Below are 16556 nucleotides of genomic sequence, written 5' to 3' on the forward strand. Positions count from 1 at the left end.
TTGTATTTCATGAGCTTTGATTTTTTAAATGCATTTTTTTGAATTTAACTGTACTGATTACACTGCAGGTTCTCGTGTCACAAAATCAGCCATATAACTATAAAGATTTGGATTGGTATTTAAAGTGGGATTTTTTTGTGACTTTATTAACATTCACAGTAGATACTAAAGAATAGTAAATATCAAAAATTTTGTATCTTTCTTCGGTTTATTGGCACTTGGTCAGGTCTCCCCATAAAATCTTGGTCATGTCTCCGCACCATTGCGTTCAAAGTAGTGCTAATTTTATAATAAAACTATTCTAATATTCCGATGTAGAATCATTTCACTACTTCATAAGGAACAACATGGTATATGAGTTACATAAAAAAATAATTACTTTAGTAGATATGTCCATATAAAGTTTGATAAAAATTTACATCACTTAAGGGGTAATATATTTGAGATGCTGGAAAACAGGGAAAAGTTTGATTTTATATAAAGGTATGTAGCCATATTTTTATGGAATACTTGTTACACGTCTAGCGCAGTACATTGTTCTATTGGCAAAATCCTCTTGAGAACTTAAAAAATATTAATAATTGTCGAAGTTATAGCAATTTCCGTAAAACGCGTTTTTTTTCAAAGAGGTTTGCCGTGACAACGATTCCAGTCCAACAGCTTAACTGGAAGCATAAAACTAAAAAAATCATTAGTGTATGTATTTGTGGTGTCCTTGAACGATTGATTGAAAATTTGTTTTCTTCTTTTTGGAAACGGGAACGATTTTTCCAAAAAACACCATTTTCACCGGAAAAAAAGTAATAACAAATTCATAACATTAATATAAAAATTTTGACAACAACAAACACATTCTCGTTATGGGCGGCATCATAGTTTGCACCTACATTTGCACCCAGCAAGCAAAGAGAATCTGGGTGCTTATGTTCAGCTTGCTATGGAGAACGAATGGTGCACAGCGGTTGATATCTCTTTGAATGGGAGAGAGAAGGAGCAACGGGTACTATTACCCTATACTCGTATACCTACACTATAGAACAGTAATGGTTCACCAGCCTCGGTGGTGGTGAACCAAAGCCGTCATCTCCGCAGCTCAGTGGTGAATGGTTCAATGGGTGGTATATTCGTGAAGCGAAGAACGAATTAAGAGTGTTCGTTCTTTTTCAGCTTATTCGTTATCCAAGCTCTGGTACATACATATTTTAAACATCTTACTTCTGCTGGATTTTTAAGGAATCCTTATAAAACTTATAAAACTGGTCTATTTTACCCCCTCAGGCTATCTTATTCCGGCTTCCCCATAACAAGTTCTTCAAACCGAGATTACAACTAACTTCCTTCTACGACTATCTATGTAACGATATTGAAGTGTTATATATGCAGTTGAACTTTGATTGCCCCTTTCACTTCAGATTGCATTCCTTAATCAATTAAGCGCGAGAAAGATATGTCTGAAGTGCCGAGAGCCTTGAACGCACCTTACTTTCTTTCTTCCTTCCTAGTGTCTATTCAAGTGCGCAATTGATGTGCGGTAACCTAAACGACCGACATGACACAAGGTCGTAAAAGTTTGTTCAAGACACCTACACTTGACGTTGGGACGCATCTTCGCACTCTCCAAAACGCCACTCAATCTCCAAACAATACCGGGTGCAGATCAATTACGAGCACCAGCAATTGCACTCCTTCAGTTGGATCGCTATCCGGCACCTATCTGTTGTTTCCATCGCGGGAAATTCGCCGTGCACCGCTCTCGAATGGCAGATGAATTTCTTTAACACCATCATCAGACACACAAATCCACGGAGGACCACTTGGCAGATCTTGGCGATCTTGGAATCCCATCCATTCACCGGGTGCGGCGAAAAAAAACCCCGACAATTGTTACCGTGCTGGCGCGGAGAGCAAACCCATCTGCTAATAGAGGCCGTTTAAATTGCAAACGAATGTGTTATTTTATTATTTTTTGTTCCTTCCAACGTTAGCGATGCCGTTGCTCGTCAGCTGGAAAAACGGTTTCGATGCGATTCCAACCTACCAGCCTACCTACCTATAGCTATTGGATAATGATTTCGAAGCCATGGGTGCTGAGCAGAGCAGACTACGAAGGACCCCTTTTGCCATCACTGGGGGCTGGAGAAGACTGATGATAGTGTAGGCGATGGCACGCGACGCGAGATGCGCCCGGCATTGAGTGCTGGCTGCTGGTATGTATAGGAATTCGCGAACTGCGCGCTCGTTAAGCTTGAGTGTAATTGATATTGATATGGATAATGGGCTTTTAAGTAAAATGTTGGTATGATATGATAAAGAATAACTTTTAAACTAAATGGAGAAAGTTGTGTGAATAATTAATTTAAAATGTAGGTAATATACACAAAGTACCAAGGAATATACATGCAGCAATTCCCTCAAATTACATAAAATTATTTAAAGGGGGATTCCACTTGTGACTGTATAATGTCCGCTCAAGCTCACCATGCAAATCAATCAGTTAACTTTACCGCTTAGTAAATCGTTCGATACAAAACGCACATACTGAACATGAATGATGTTAGTTTTACCAAAGAACAACCTGCTAACCTGCAGAGAGCGAATAGTTACTAGGTTTCACGTAGTTTTTCCTTTCTCTTGTAGCAAACCCATCAAGTTGATTGAGTGATACCAGGGAGGAAGAAAGTGAATCGGTCGCTTGTCGGTCAAACAGGCCAACCGGTGGAGTCATCACATGTTTAATCTTATGGATACAGGGTACCTGGGCCCGTCTGTCGGGCTGTCTGGGTGTAATCACACGCTGATCACCCTACTATGTATAGTGTTTATAAATATTGATTAGTGGACAGGTTGGTAGTTTATCTTGACGGGAAATGTTACTGTGATGGCCTTGATTTTGTGTCGGTTGATGCTCTTGTCAGTTCAAACTTCAAAGGGTTGCAAGAAGATACTATAAACCATGGTCGCGTGCTGATTAAGAAAGTTGGTATTTTATTCACGTTTCACTCTCTCCACGGGAAGCCCATAGGAAACTGGTTCATCAGCTGCTGGGTGGCTTTTGTTGGATATAGTTAATGGTTTTTAAAACGGACGTTATCATACTTAATGTGATATATTCATTCCAGTAGTAATAGTTAATGTTGAACTGACACACAAATCATTACAAAATAAAAGAACTTTCCAAAGATGATTCCTTTTGCTAAGTAAGAACATGTCATTCTTACATTTCATCCACCCACGCTGGTTCTGCTACAAGTCGACACGGATCCGGAGCCAATGGCATATGTCGCGACAGAGCGCGATACATAACAAAGTTTGCAGTGCATATTCGAAACACCTTTGCTCGCCGTTCGCCGATTACTAATACCAGTACCAATCTAAACAGATTTAGTTTGCGTGTATTAAAAGGAAAAAATAATCCTCACCCGGTTTCCAGTGCTATCCGACCTTGTTCTTTGCATTACCTGTGAACTACCAAGTCGTCGATAGTTTCATTGTTTGTAGCCAGTGTTGCCAAATTTGCAACTGAATCTGAATAAAAATTTATTTGTACCGCAAAAATCCTACAAGGACAAAAATTTGTTCCGAAAATCGTGAATTCTGAAACAACGGTACTATTTTCGTAAAGTTTTCACGTTACGAAAATAGTACCACGCACATGTATTTTATAATTATATTCAATTTCCCTTCAGTAACGCCCGTATAACGCTTTTATTAGTGGAAATATTTATTTTTGTTTTATGAACTTCAGTTACGATTTCCTCCATGTTATTAGCAAATCGATTTACTTTACGTGAACTAGTTCACAATTTTACGAATAGTTGCAGTGATTAATCTCTCTTGAAGTGTGATATTTGTTACCTCTTTGAAGATTTGAAAAACAAGATAAAGTCACCATAAATTTTGAAGAGCTTGGTTTTGACTGAAGACCAAACATATCTACTTGTAATGCTTAAAATTCCACCAAATCTTCCGGAAATACAGTTGAAAGACGTATTGTTTTTCACAGAAGGTAAATATGCGTTGGTGAAGGATATGTATTTTGACGATTAGAAGAACTTCATTGGATATTTCAAAGTTATTAAATTCATGTTTGAAAAAATATGTTAAAAAACGATTTTTGGGGGTCATCTAAATATAACGAGCTTTAACTTCTAAAGTTTTTCAAGATGAGACTTAGCAATTTCCATAACATTACTGATAAGTTGTCAATCAATACTTCTCTTTCTCTTTTTCAAAATTGCACAATTTGCTTGTGAATTTATATTAAAGAAGTATTGAAAAAGCACAGCTCATGTTAAAAAGAAGGAAAATTTTCACAGAACATTGAACAATTACAAATATTGTAAATACTAGAATATTCACACAAATTAATTTATTCCCTACAACTCATTATAATATAGTTTTGCTGCACAAATGGCGATTCTCGAAAGATATTTTTTTGAAAGCACTGCATTCAAGACCTCATAAGCCCTTTTAAAATATTACTCATGAATAGAAATTGTTTGCTTGCCTGTGGAAAATACTTAATTTCCACTACAGATGAAACGTGAAAAGTTTCATCAGAGCTGAAGACATTTTTGACATAATTGGATCAATTTTTATGGAATTAGTCTACAGCAGAAAATATCTGTCACGTTACATAAGTTTAACCGTGTTTCCTCAAAAATTAGTGAAAGCTTAAGGTTTCCACAATAGGGGAGAGTAAGGACACTTAATCCTTGGGGATATTTAATTCCCTGACCATATCTCGTAATCTATATGCATAAAGTTATCACAATATAAAATGAAAATAAAATATTTGGTCGCTTATGATATTTAAAAAAACAAATCTGATGTACTACATTGAGTTTGGGAAAGCGATATAATATATTAGAAAATGTGTGTTTAAATCCATCTAGAAGATCTCTTTACAATTTTTTTGAACGGTTGTATGAGATCGTCGAACTAATTATTTATGAATATTTTCAAGTACGATTACTTTCTAAGGGCTTTTGTCTAGAAAAACACGTTTTTCGAATAAAAAATTTCACAACACGTGCAAAAACATTGAAATTTTGTTCACCTCATAAAACAGAAGAACGAGAAGGATTTCTCGTAAAACTTAACTACTTATCGTTTTATTATGAGCTTTTTTTTCTTGTTTGGCACGGCTCAATGCGTTAGCATAACTGAACTTTTTGGGTCTTTTAAGATTTTTACAATGTGCAAAAATTAAAATTAACTTTCAACTATCCATAGGGTCTTGTTGACGCAGCTTGCTGCTGCGTGTTGAGATCCTCTTCCTTGGTGGTGAAAAATGAGGTGCCTTGTCTGCCGCACCTTGAGGGTCATTCGGTCCGTCTTCTCTCACGTTTTCGATCACGTCCATGTCGACATCGGTACTGCATTCATGATGCTCACACGGTGTCTTTTTTTAACAACTTTATGCAAAAAAATCAGCATCTCTGAAACTTCACGATATGAAAGAATGGGCTTTCTCCTTTCATTTGAAACCAACATCAAAATAATCCTTCGGGGGGTCTAGAGCAACTTTTTTTTGAAGTTTTTTCGTGAAAGCATAGATTTTACAATAGAACTAGTTCATATTTCTGTCCCTAGATGGCGTTTTAGATATTCGAACAACACTAAAAGTGAGAATCTGATAGATATTTTAATTGTCTACAACTTTGTTTACAACTAAAAACCGATTTGAAATTATCCGGAAAAATTGTTTAATATTTTGACGAAGTCTAAGTTAGTTTCACAGAAATCCAGTAGTTTATAAGTCAATTCACACGCACTTTTTTCATTTGCCAAATACCTGTGTATAGTTGAACAGTGCATTCAGCGGAATTTGAAAACTTGGAAACTCTCATCTTTTAGCTGAAAATTATAATTCCAGATTCCACCTGATATAGGGCACCATTAATATTTTTGGGATGAGAAGTCTTAGATAAGTGTTGACCAAACTAGTATGATATTAATATTCTTTTCCAAGATGGTGAGTGATTCCTCCCGCAGAAACAGCTTTCTCAATGATGTATGCCTTCTTTTTCATTTTTTCGATTGTTCTCGGGGATGACTGATAACTATTCTTGCATGAACCTCCTACTTTGTTAGCATCTTCGTATAAAATTCACTTGTCCTGAACTTCAACCTTTATTTTTGAACAAACTCAATGAAACTGTTTACACCATTGCAATATTTCGCGAATTTTATTGCAATGCTTGGTTAAAAACGCTGACTATCTTTTTCAAAATTAACTCAATGTGACAAACAGTGAACAAAAAACTTTGAGTTTTTGGATCAAGATATTTTTTTGGGATATATTCGTGGATTTGTATGTATATAAGGATTTTCTTGTACTCAAATCATATTTTATTTTCAAAAGTAATACATTTCGCATGATCTAGGATCAATTTATTAATGATTTCTCGCATAATTCATAGAAACTGGCCGTAACATCCAACTGTCACTATATACTTTGCGGAAAAATTTGAATTAATCGTTTCACGCTAACCACTAATTTGGACAGTTACTTCTGTGGTTTGCGTTCAATTATAAACTGTGTGTCCCAACATTTCGTCTTGAACAGAATTATAATAGCTGACTTAAACGACCATAACCTAAATTATGCGACGGATGGTCCTTTCTGAAACATAAACATAAACATAAAACATAAACACCTTCCGATGAATGGTAGTTCCTTCGAACCTATCGGGAAAGATAGTTTGCTGTCTCTGTCAAACATTATAATTTTCAGAAGGTCAATAGGAATTGTCAACGAAGAAGTTGTAATGAATCCCGTCAAATATTTTCATGTCACTAAACCCAATTATTTTTTTGGTAGTGAAATAAATGCGAGAAAATATATTTCCAAACCACTAGGCCTCGTGTGAAACTATCTTAGATACAACTTCGTTAAAATCTTAAACAACTTTTCCGAGTGATTTCAGATCAATTTTTAGTTGTCAACAAACTTGTAGACAATTGAATTTTCTATCAAATTCTCACATTTAGCATTTTTCGAATGTCTAAACCACCATCTAGGGACAGAAATATGAACTAGCTCGAGTAGTAAAACCAATATTGTTACGAAAAAACTTCAAAAAAAATGTTGCTCTGGACCACCCGACGGATCATTTGATCTTAGTTTCAAATGAAAGGGGAAAGTCCATTCTTTCATATTCCGAAGTTTCAGAGATGCTGATTTTTTTTTGCATAAAGGTGTTCTAATAAACACACCGTGCTCACGGTCGGATGTTCTTATTTGTTTCTTGTACTTTCGGGTCGTTGTTGTAAATCCTTCTACATCGGTGTTGGATTCTTTATTGGTGGTGTTGGTTGATGGTTTGGAGACATTTGATGTAATCGTTGTTACTTCGATGTTAGTAACAGCAGTTGGTTTATTGATACTGGGCCCGATCGTTGTTGAGCTGGCGTTTGTTACTGCCCGGTTCGCAGTCTTTGGTTTACCAACCGGTTGTGGTTTAGCATACGAAGACTGTATACCGGCTTTGGTCGTATCAGGAATCAGGAATCTGCCCTGGATACGTGACTAGTGATCGTTGAGAATGTGTAATACCTTGAGGGCATTTGCCTGAGAAGCTCAAGTAAGAAGGAAAAGTTTTTGTCGAACGTATTCTCACCACGCGAACGCCGTTGCGAACGCTAACGGAGAAACTAGTACGTGGTGCCAGGTCATGTATCTTTTTTCAATACTGTCAACATCTATATACGTTGGAATATTGTATAAAATGTCATTACATTCGACGACCTGTTTCATGTTGTTCTGGGAAGCGAATGATTCTACTTGACTAATGTTACTGAACATAATCAGTACCACATGACGTAAATGGTGGAATTGCACCGCATTAACTTCTGCTACGTTGAGCTTCATGTTCACCTTCAACAATTGCTCCACTTCACGAATCGATGGTCTTACCGAACATTTCGAGAAGTCAACAGCAACACAGTTTGCCCGCAATGGGATATACTCTTGGTTCGTATTGTCACTCATTGTTTGTTCGCGATTGCACACACGGTAGAAGGAATTAATTTTTGCCTTTGCAAATAAAACAAGCGGCGCGGGTAAATTTGATTACTTGCCCTGCTACAGCAGCGGAGCGATTGCTAACATCTGAACTGAGCGAGATGAGAAACCGAACTGAACTATAAGTTAATCATATATGTAGTAATAATTCACAATAATCTGTTTTTCTACACCACACCGAAACTGTACCAGAAAACAAAAAAAAATCTGCATATTTGGTAACACTGCGTATAGCACGAGACTGTCGGTTCAGTTTGTTATAAATCCGCGGGACTCACTGATTACCATCGGGTATTCAGTATACAAACTCAACAGTGTAGAGAAACTGGTTTCTGAAGAAATACGCCGGGAGAGGAAACATACACACAGTTCGAATGCAGGACATTGACTCAAATGTATAGATAAGTCATGCTCATACAGATTCTAAAAGATGAACTTGATTGCCAACCGTCGTATGTCCATTATTTATTCTACTATGAAGGAGTTTCGTGGTACAAATTTGCACATTCCTTTTGCGTTTTAGGGATCCAGTTTTATTTCAGACTCTCAGGTGGAAAACATGCACTAATAGAGAGTATGTATATTTCGTCTGCAGACCTTCGGAAAATAAATTTTCTGCAGTTGTTATTAAGTTTTGGGTACTCTTGAATTGATCCAGAAATGAATATCTTTACTAGATCAACTATATTAAATGATTGAATTTAAAATATAACTAAAAAATATGTACATCAAACAATCAGAAAAGAATGTCCTCTGTTTTTTCATGGTATTGTTAATAACAAAGCTTAACAAACTTTTGACCACGTTGGGTTGAAATGTATCTACCAAGTTTTAAGTAAATAATTACTCAACGCCACCGCGAATATTCTTCTCAGGCAAGGTATTATGCCTATTATGGCTTGGTTTTGTTTTGTGTTGCGCTATTCACGATTTTTTCCAATGAACACCCGCAATGTATTCATGTTAATAAAATCGATGATGCGAGATGGATCTCTTGAATTTAAAAAAATCGATGTTGTCAAACATCGATCCAAAAAGATTTGATGAATAAATAACACCGACAAACTGACATGACAACTAGAACGATTTCGGTGAAAATGTTTGGCAAATAATTTAAACTCGGAACAGTAGTTCCATCTGTATAATGAGTTACACATCATTACTTAACGTATCTCTCGTTAAAGAACACTAATGTCCTCTAGTAAATGTCTGGACAAGACATATTCAAGCGAGCAGAAGTTTTTCGAATTCAAATGAGCATATGTATATTAACTTTTCAAGTAGAAAGTATTGTGATATTGACTGGCTTTGATCTCTGGTTGACTCCATGAAAAGTGAATCGAAAAGTTTGAATCAAGTCGGTTCCGACAGGATGAAGTACAAAGTTACTTTACGCTCGTCCGGACATGCCGCAGACTCATGTGATTTGCATTCTAATGCCAAAAGATCCTAACTGCTGTGGTAGCAGGCAAAAGGCCAAGTCGCCGGGAAACTCTAAGCTTGCTCAAATGACCCACACTTTTCTAAACTTTCTTCCTTCAACTTTTTGCTCTCCCATGAATACTATGGCTCTTAATATTGAAAAATATGCTTCACCTTCCAGTCCCTTACTAATTAAATTCCATTGCAACAACTTCGGGATTTATTATCACATTGATTAATAAACTATTCCTTTTCCGAAAATGAAACGATTTACGAATCGGATCGTAGATCTTTCGTCGAAAATGCAGTGTATGCCATTTATCCGGAATTACCTCATATTTTGTCAAATATCGGTAAATGTTTACAAAATTTAGGCAGCTATTTGTCAAAATTTAATGTTCAACCAAACTAGAACATATATTTCTAAGTTTACTTTTACCATTTCAAGTATAGCTCAACTTCTTTGAGCTAAGTGTCTTGAAACTATGATTGCCTATTTTCTCTTGTCCAAACTTCTACTGGAGGAACTCTAGATACATAGAGTAGCTCCGATGATTATTAGAGAGTTGATTAAAAATTTCGTAACTCATACTGTCAAACGAACGTCCGTTTGACAGTGCGACTCTCTAATAATATCTTGCCAAATTTGAAAATACAGTGTCATGTCAGTTTGTCGGTGTAAATAATATGTAAAAATATGAAAACTTTTGTTTGATGAACTGAAATGAAATCCTGCAACCAACGGTATGGTTTAATGCACGAAAAATAAATTCCCCCTTTCCAAGAATATTCGTACTATATACAAACATTTGGTAAAACAGCGAAACATTTCGTTTCATTCACGAAAAATAGTTTCGTCACAGATAACAGACGTCCGTCAGCTTTAAATTTGTGTAAAAATCGAAGACATTTTCTAATGTAGTTGGGATATCACTACCAGGTGCGCTACAGTCGGGATTTCGTTTGGTTGCTGAGTTCGACTGAATTGACAGCGACTCACACAGACATTTCAAAATGGCCGTCGTTATACCTCTATCCGGTCAAACCATTCCGTAATCGGTTTGGAGTTCTGAGTGGATTCAGTGTGGATTCCAGCTCAAATGCATCCACCGATTGAGTCGGAATAGGTTGTTTCCTTTGGACTGAATTCCATACTGATTTTTTCAGGATTCCGAACCAGTTCCGAAATTGGTATGACGGGCAGTTAAGATAAGCTGGTGTGTTGGCGCTAGTGTTTTAACGTATATTGATTCAAATGTTCGAGCATGGATGTCTGTTTTCTGTGGTTTCGTCATCGACATACACTTTCGCTCAACGTACACTAAATTTGTAAAAAAAACGAAAATTTTCGTTCATCAGGTCACCATTTTTTCAGCTTTTCAAACTGTTTACAATGCATGAAAGTGCTTCGTTGCTGAAAATGACCAATTAATTCGTGCTTTTTATGACCATTTTCGGTCTATTTACGGATTTATTTTTTCATTGTAAACGTGCGCAGAGGAGGTTATCTGTTCATGCTAGGAAAGTTGGGAGTTAAATGTCGTGATGGTTTACAAAAGGAAGGGCTACGTAATGCGAGTGTAGTGGTTCCGGTGGAATCTTAAAGGGTGTTACAATCAAAAATTGTTCAACTTCAACTTGACAAATATTTTCATCGTGCATTAAAAAATGTGTTTGATTTTAACATTTGGTTTTTTGGTTACGAAAATGGCCTCAAAGCAATAAGCACAACGGAGCAAAATTTTGCTCACACATAACGAACTACTCGCACGCGAAGTTAACAAAATCGTCGAATGTGGCCAAATTCACTGTTACCAATGAGATATAATGGTTCGAAACGCATTTGTCGATAGTTAGGAAGATTGGATTGGGTGAAATCGTAAGCTGGAGGCCACGAAAACTACGAAAACTGTAGCCAGCTGTGCAAAGCGGAAATCTAACCTCGCTGTCCGAGATTTCACAAACAAGCTAAGAGTGTCGTCTACAACCGTGCATCGAGCTAAAAGTCGACTTACAAGAAGGTGGTGACTCCAAATCATGACGGTAAGCAAACTAGGTCGGCCAGAAATCGGAATCGCGGAAGCTGTACAAGAAAATACTGACATTAAGCTATAGAAGTTCGCAACGAAATCTCCAGTGTGGCAGACCATTTGTTCCTGTGGCTTTAGGAGTGCCTGTGTTTTATATGTTTGTTGCCTTTCCACAAGCAACACAATTCTGGAGAAAATGTTGAATAGGACATACGTAACATTAAGAGCTTCTCTTGGTTCACTTTCTCTTTCGATTATTGCAACGCCACTATAACCTTTTGGACAAATTTTCCTGTACATATTGAAAACCGATGGTTTTTACTGAAATATTATGCAAAGAGTTAAGTACTAAATGTCGAAACGTCCGAGTAATGAACAGAACAGAAATACCCTAAAGAGAATCTCTCATTGTTACTTACGTCCTATTCTAAATTTTCTCCAGAATTGTTCCATTCTTTTGGCCGGATCTTGCCACTACGAAAAAAAAGGCCATAAAGGTGAATGTCACGAACAACGTCCAGGTGATGCCCAAGGTGTTAACCCTCCCAACACATCAGAGCTCCGCCCAATACAAACATATTGGACTATCGTTAAGCTGAACCTCAAAACGCTGCGAAAGACAGTTGTCAGCGATATGCAGCAGTTCAAGGCAAACTGGTGTTCTGTGACGAGAAAAGTTTCCAAGGGGGCTGTGCTAAACTTGACGGAAGGAGTCAAACGAAAGACCCCCGGAAAAATGCTTTCGCTAAAACGGAAGCTTGAGTGAATATTTATTCTTCATTCTGTAGGAATTGAACTTGCAAAAGAAACACGATTTAGTTTTTTAATGCAAAGTTTGACAACAAAAACTCCGCATCCAACACACAGAAAAGAATCCTCAGTGTTGCCAAACTATAGACTTTTCAACTGCTCATGTACGTACACGTGACGTGACACAAATACTACATCAGTAGCTGGTGGAAAATAATAAACAAAGCCGGCAAAAGCAAATGGGATTGTTTTCAACCAAGAACCTGCATTAGTGTTCGTGAGACCGGCCGACACGAACTCAATAACATTAACTAGAAAATTTATTCTAAAAAAAATCGGAATAGGTAACCAATTCTTTCGAGTTACTGGATTGATTATTGAGTGCAGAGTTTAAATTTTCATCTATCGGTTGTTAGCCACGGCAATTTCTCTGCAAGTGCATTTCATGGAAGCTCTTCTTCAAACAGCTGATATGGCTCTTTTGTATAAGTATGTGATGTTCATGTTTGTTTTTATTGGAAGACCGAAGTAAATCCTGCTCGGTATCATCAGATATTTTTCTGTGCAATGAAGCGTAAGCCATTATGATCCTACCAAGTATTTTTCGAAATGGTGTAATTATAAATGCTAATATCGCAATAGTTGAATTCATGCAGTGAAAGTAGGTCTGCAGAATAAAACTTTTGTTTTTATTTATACTAAACATCGTTTTATTCAAAAATAGTGCCTACCGTGGCCTAAAAGTTTTACGCCCAACTAACACTATTGAAAAATTTCATTAAACAAACTGAGGCAGAGATACCCAAAACATCGAAATGAAATCGTTATGAAATAAACACTTTTTCATCAGACAAAGTATCACCGATGAACAAAACATCAATTGTGGTGGTGACATATTCAACCTCTTGATACGGCTCACTCGCAAAACAACTTTACACAAATGAGAATGATCTCAGTAGAAATCGGCGGCACGAAACGTGCTAAGTGATAGAGTCCATACATTATCGGGTGATGGTATTTTAGGTTAGCAAATAGAAAACTACCAAAACGTGGCACTGACACGTCTGAATTACTGAGCGTTGAAATGATGCCTTGTCATGCCAGTATGTTTGCTATTTCTCGGATCCTAATCGGTTTGCATATCCAGCATCATATGTCTTTTCTGCAGGTGTGCCCAATTGTTAGTTTCTGTTCTAAAATAAGGTTATCTATTTTATAATTGATATATATCTTGAAATATTGCTTATATTGGTATAGAGGAAACTGTGGTCATGGTCACGTTTCTGGAATCATACGATATGCTTATTCTGGTAAAGCTGAAAAATGAAGAAATATCAGGGTCATAAATTACTAAATCAATTACAAAGTTGTATGCAGGGATGCCATTATGTCAGATTTATCTGGCACAACCAAATTTTTTGCAGCTTTCAGACAAAAAGACAAACCTCTCATTCTGCCAGATTTTTAAATTATAGAAGCGTTTGCACACACATTTTGGAAATTTGGGGTACATTTTCCCAAATTTATCAAAAATCGATTGATAAATTTCGATGACTTTGAGGTCATTGTTAAGTGACAGATTTTGTCAGACATTTTTAGTTAATCTGCCAGATATTTTTTGAAAAATAATGGCAACCCTGGTTGTATTTATATGGTATTGTGTCCACAATGCGTGGTGAACGAAAATTGAAATATTTTGAAAATTCAAGAGATAATAGAATGACAAATGATACCCCTACCACGTTTTCGTAACAACACTGATATTCGATAGGCTTTAGATAAAATCAAATATGGGGACGGACATAGCGTAGTTGGTAAATCGATTGCCTTGTACGCAGCTCACCTGGGTTCGATTTCCAACTCCGCACATAAGGTTAGAGATTTTTCCAAAAAGAGATTTCCTTAACCCGAAAAGAGGCGAATGACCCTAAGGTTAACACCTCTATAATCAAAATAAATAAAAGAAATCAAATATATACAATAAGGATAAACGAATACGGAATTGCGTCACAGTATCTGAAGCTAAGAGGCAAACGTAAGTAATCGAGTTAATGACGGAAAGCAAACAAAGACAATTATTAATTACTACTTACGCCCTATTGAAAATTTATTCCAGAGTTAAAAGAGATTGAAAATTTGTAGAACTTGATTGTTTATAGTTTTATTCCATCATATTCTTGAATTGCAACATGCGATCGATTTCGAATACAATGTCTACTAAACGCTTGTTGTACGGGATATAGAATATAATAAAAAGCCATACGAACTATAAAGCAAAAGGTAAACAAGATAATTAGTTGATAAACAGAAAGAATTTCTTTCCTGGTATGTACAGTAGCTGTAACGAAGACACAAGCGCTATAGTGTTTGCCTTTTTTCCCGTTGAAATCAATAATTGTTTTGTATGACATCATTCCAATGGTGATATTTAATTCAATTGCACGCGAAGATTGCCACTGGATCTCCTGGGTAAAGCAAAGATGATTCGACGAATCATGGTCATAATAAAGAAATATCAAAATAAAATATATATGGCGTCAATTACTCGTGTAATATACCGTCAAATATCCGAAGAAATCCGAGCAACCTAACATCACCCACGCACCCTATCTGAAGAATGTACCACTCGGATCCAACTCCTCTCGGAATCAAATCGCATCGTCTCAGCTCCACCATCAAAGCTCATTTCCGTAATCTGTTCCGAGCGAACCACCCCCGTTGGGTAGTATTGGTAACGCGCAAAGCAACCGCAGCTCCACCAGCAGCTGTCAAAAGCTACTCAGCATCGTAGTGGTCTGGTATAGGTACCGTAGTACCTACAACAAAGCCGGTCGTGTTTGTTTTATTTTCGAATCGGTCCGTCCAAATACCAAACAACCCAACAACAGTGAACGTCACACATCGAGCTCTGAACGGTGAGGTGGTGCGCTTTCCAAATCCAACAGCTTCGGAGCTTTGGGCCGACGCATTTACGCCTCAGTACGGATTTGTGCGCGATGGTGAGTGGAATGTTTTACTGCGGCAGGTTAGGATCGCTCCGTTACTGATAAGACGATAAGACGCGCGTTGAACGGTGTGGTGGATACCGCGCTACGTTCTGTCAGTGAAACCTGTCATCCAGGTGGAAAGTGATTTTTGTTGTGGTTTTACTGAACTTTTCTACGCGGAAGATCCGCGTGTTACGTGTGAATTATTGATTTTGGTGTTCGACAGTGAAAGGGCTTCTTGCTAGTGCCGGTGGTAATCGTTTGATCGATCGGTCGATAAAACGCAGTTTCAGAGCCAATTTTCGTCGTCAGTGTTTATTTTAAGTGCGTAATCGCAGTTCCGTTCAAAAAGTGGTGACGTGATTTATGAAAAAATAAGAAGCGAAAGGAAGGTACCGAAGTGGACGGTTGTTGAAGTTCAGTGAAGAACTCGATACAAAAAATCATTTTCGAGCAACGAGTGAATGCAAATTTGCTGTTTATTGTTCCGGACTCTCCCGCACCGCAAGAGCAGTTCTCGAGTGTCGCCGCGTCCGAGTGTCGAAATGTTTGGTAAATGATTACGTTGACCTCAAAATCCCCGTTGGATAAAGTGAAAGAGCGCAGGAGCACGCAGTGTTTTAGTTTTTTTTGGTTCGTTCGCTTATCTCTGGCTCGTGTGTCGGCATAAGAAAAGAATTTTTATAGACGACCGTTAACTCTCAGCCGGAGGCGGTTTTTTTTTCGTAACATAGGACCACAATCGAATGCTTTCTTCGTGGACCAACAACGGTAGCCGGTTGCATGCTGAGTCGGCTTTAACGAGAGGAGATCGAACGGAAACCGAGATTTGAATCTGGATTCCTCCTAGGATGATTATTCGTTGATTCGTCATGCTTTAATGGGAAATGTGAGTGAAGTTTGTTTATTTTATTGGGGATTCATTCCTGTTGGAGTACCTGTATTGTTTCATCTGTTCATATTTATCAGAGCAATTCACTTTGTTTATTTTATTTATATATTTTAAAGACTAAATACAGTTAAGACGCGATTTTATCTGCCTTTTTGTTACCTATTTAACCCAATTTTGTCAGTTTATTAAAATCAACCAAATTTAATGTCGAATCATTGAAACGGGTGAGTTAACAGATTGTTATATACTAAATATTAAGAAATAACAATGAAGTTATTTCTGAGAGTGAAGGAATAAGCTTCGACAGTGTCTCGATATTGTCAGCCTAAAAACATCATGGGACTGACAAAATCTGGTCATCGCTGTATCTAATTAAGCCCTGACGTTTAGCAGAAGCATGCAGTGGCGAGGGAACATTTCGCTTTAAACGACCGCTCAGAGAAACG

At 37.3% G+C, this 16556-nt stretch overlaps 1 protein-coding gene across 1 annotated transcript in view; it reads left to right on the forward strand.

The window, feature by feature from the left end:
* The first annotated feature begins 15216 nt into the window (after positions 1–15216).
* LOC131693855 (uncharacterized) overlaps positions 15217–16556 on the forward strand; it is a 293967-nt gene continuing 292627 nt past the window's right edge. Inside the window, exon 1 of the mRNA XM_058982076.1 lies at positions 15217–16107. The gene's annotated coding sequence lies outside the window, so the exon portion shown is untranslated. The remainder of the gene's footprint in view (positions 16108–16556) is intronic.

The sequence above is a fragment of the Topomyia yanbarensis genome, chromosome 3, assembly GCF_030247195.1.
Source record: "Topomyia yanbarensis strain Yona2022 chromosome 3, ASM3024719v1, whole genome shotgun sequence".
In the NCBI taxonomy this organism is placed as follows: domain Eukaryota; kingdom Metazoa; phylum Arthropoda; class Insecta; order Diptera; family Culicidae; genus Topomyia; species Topomyia yanbarensis.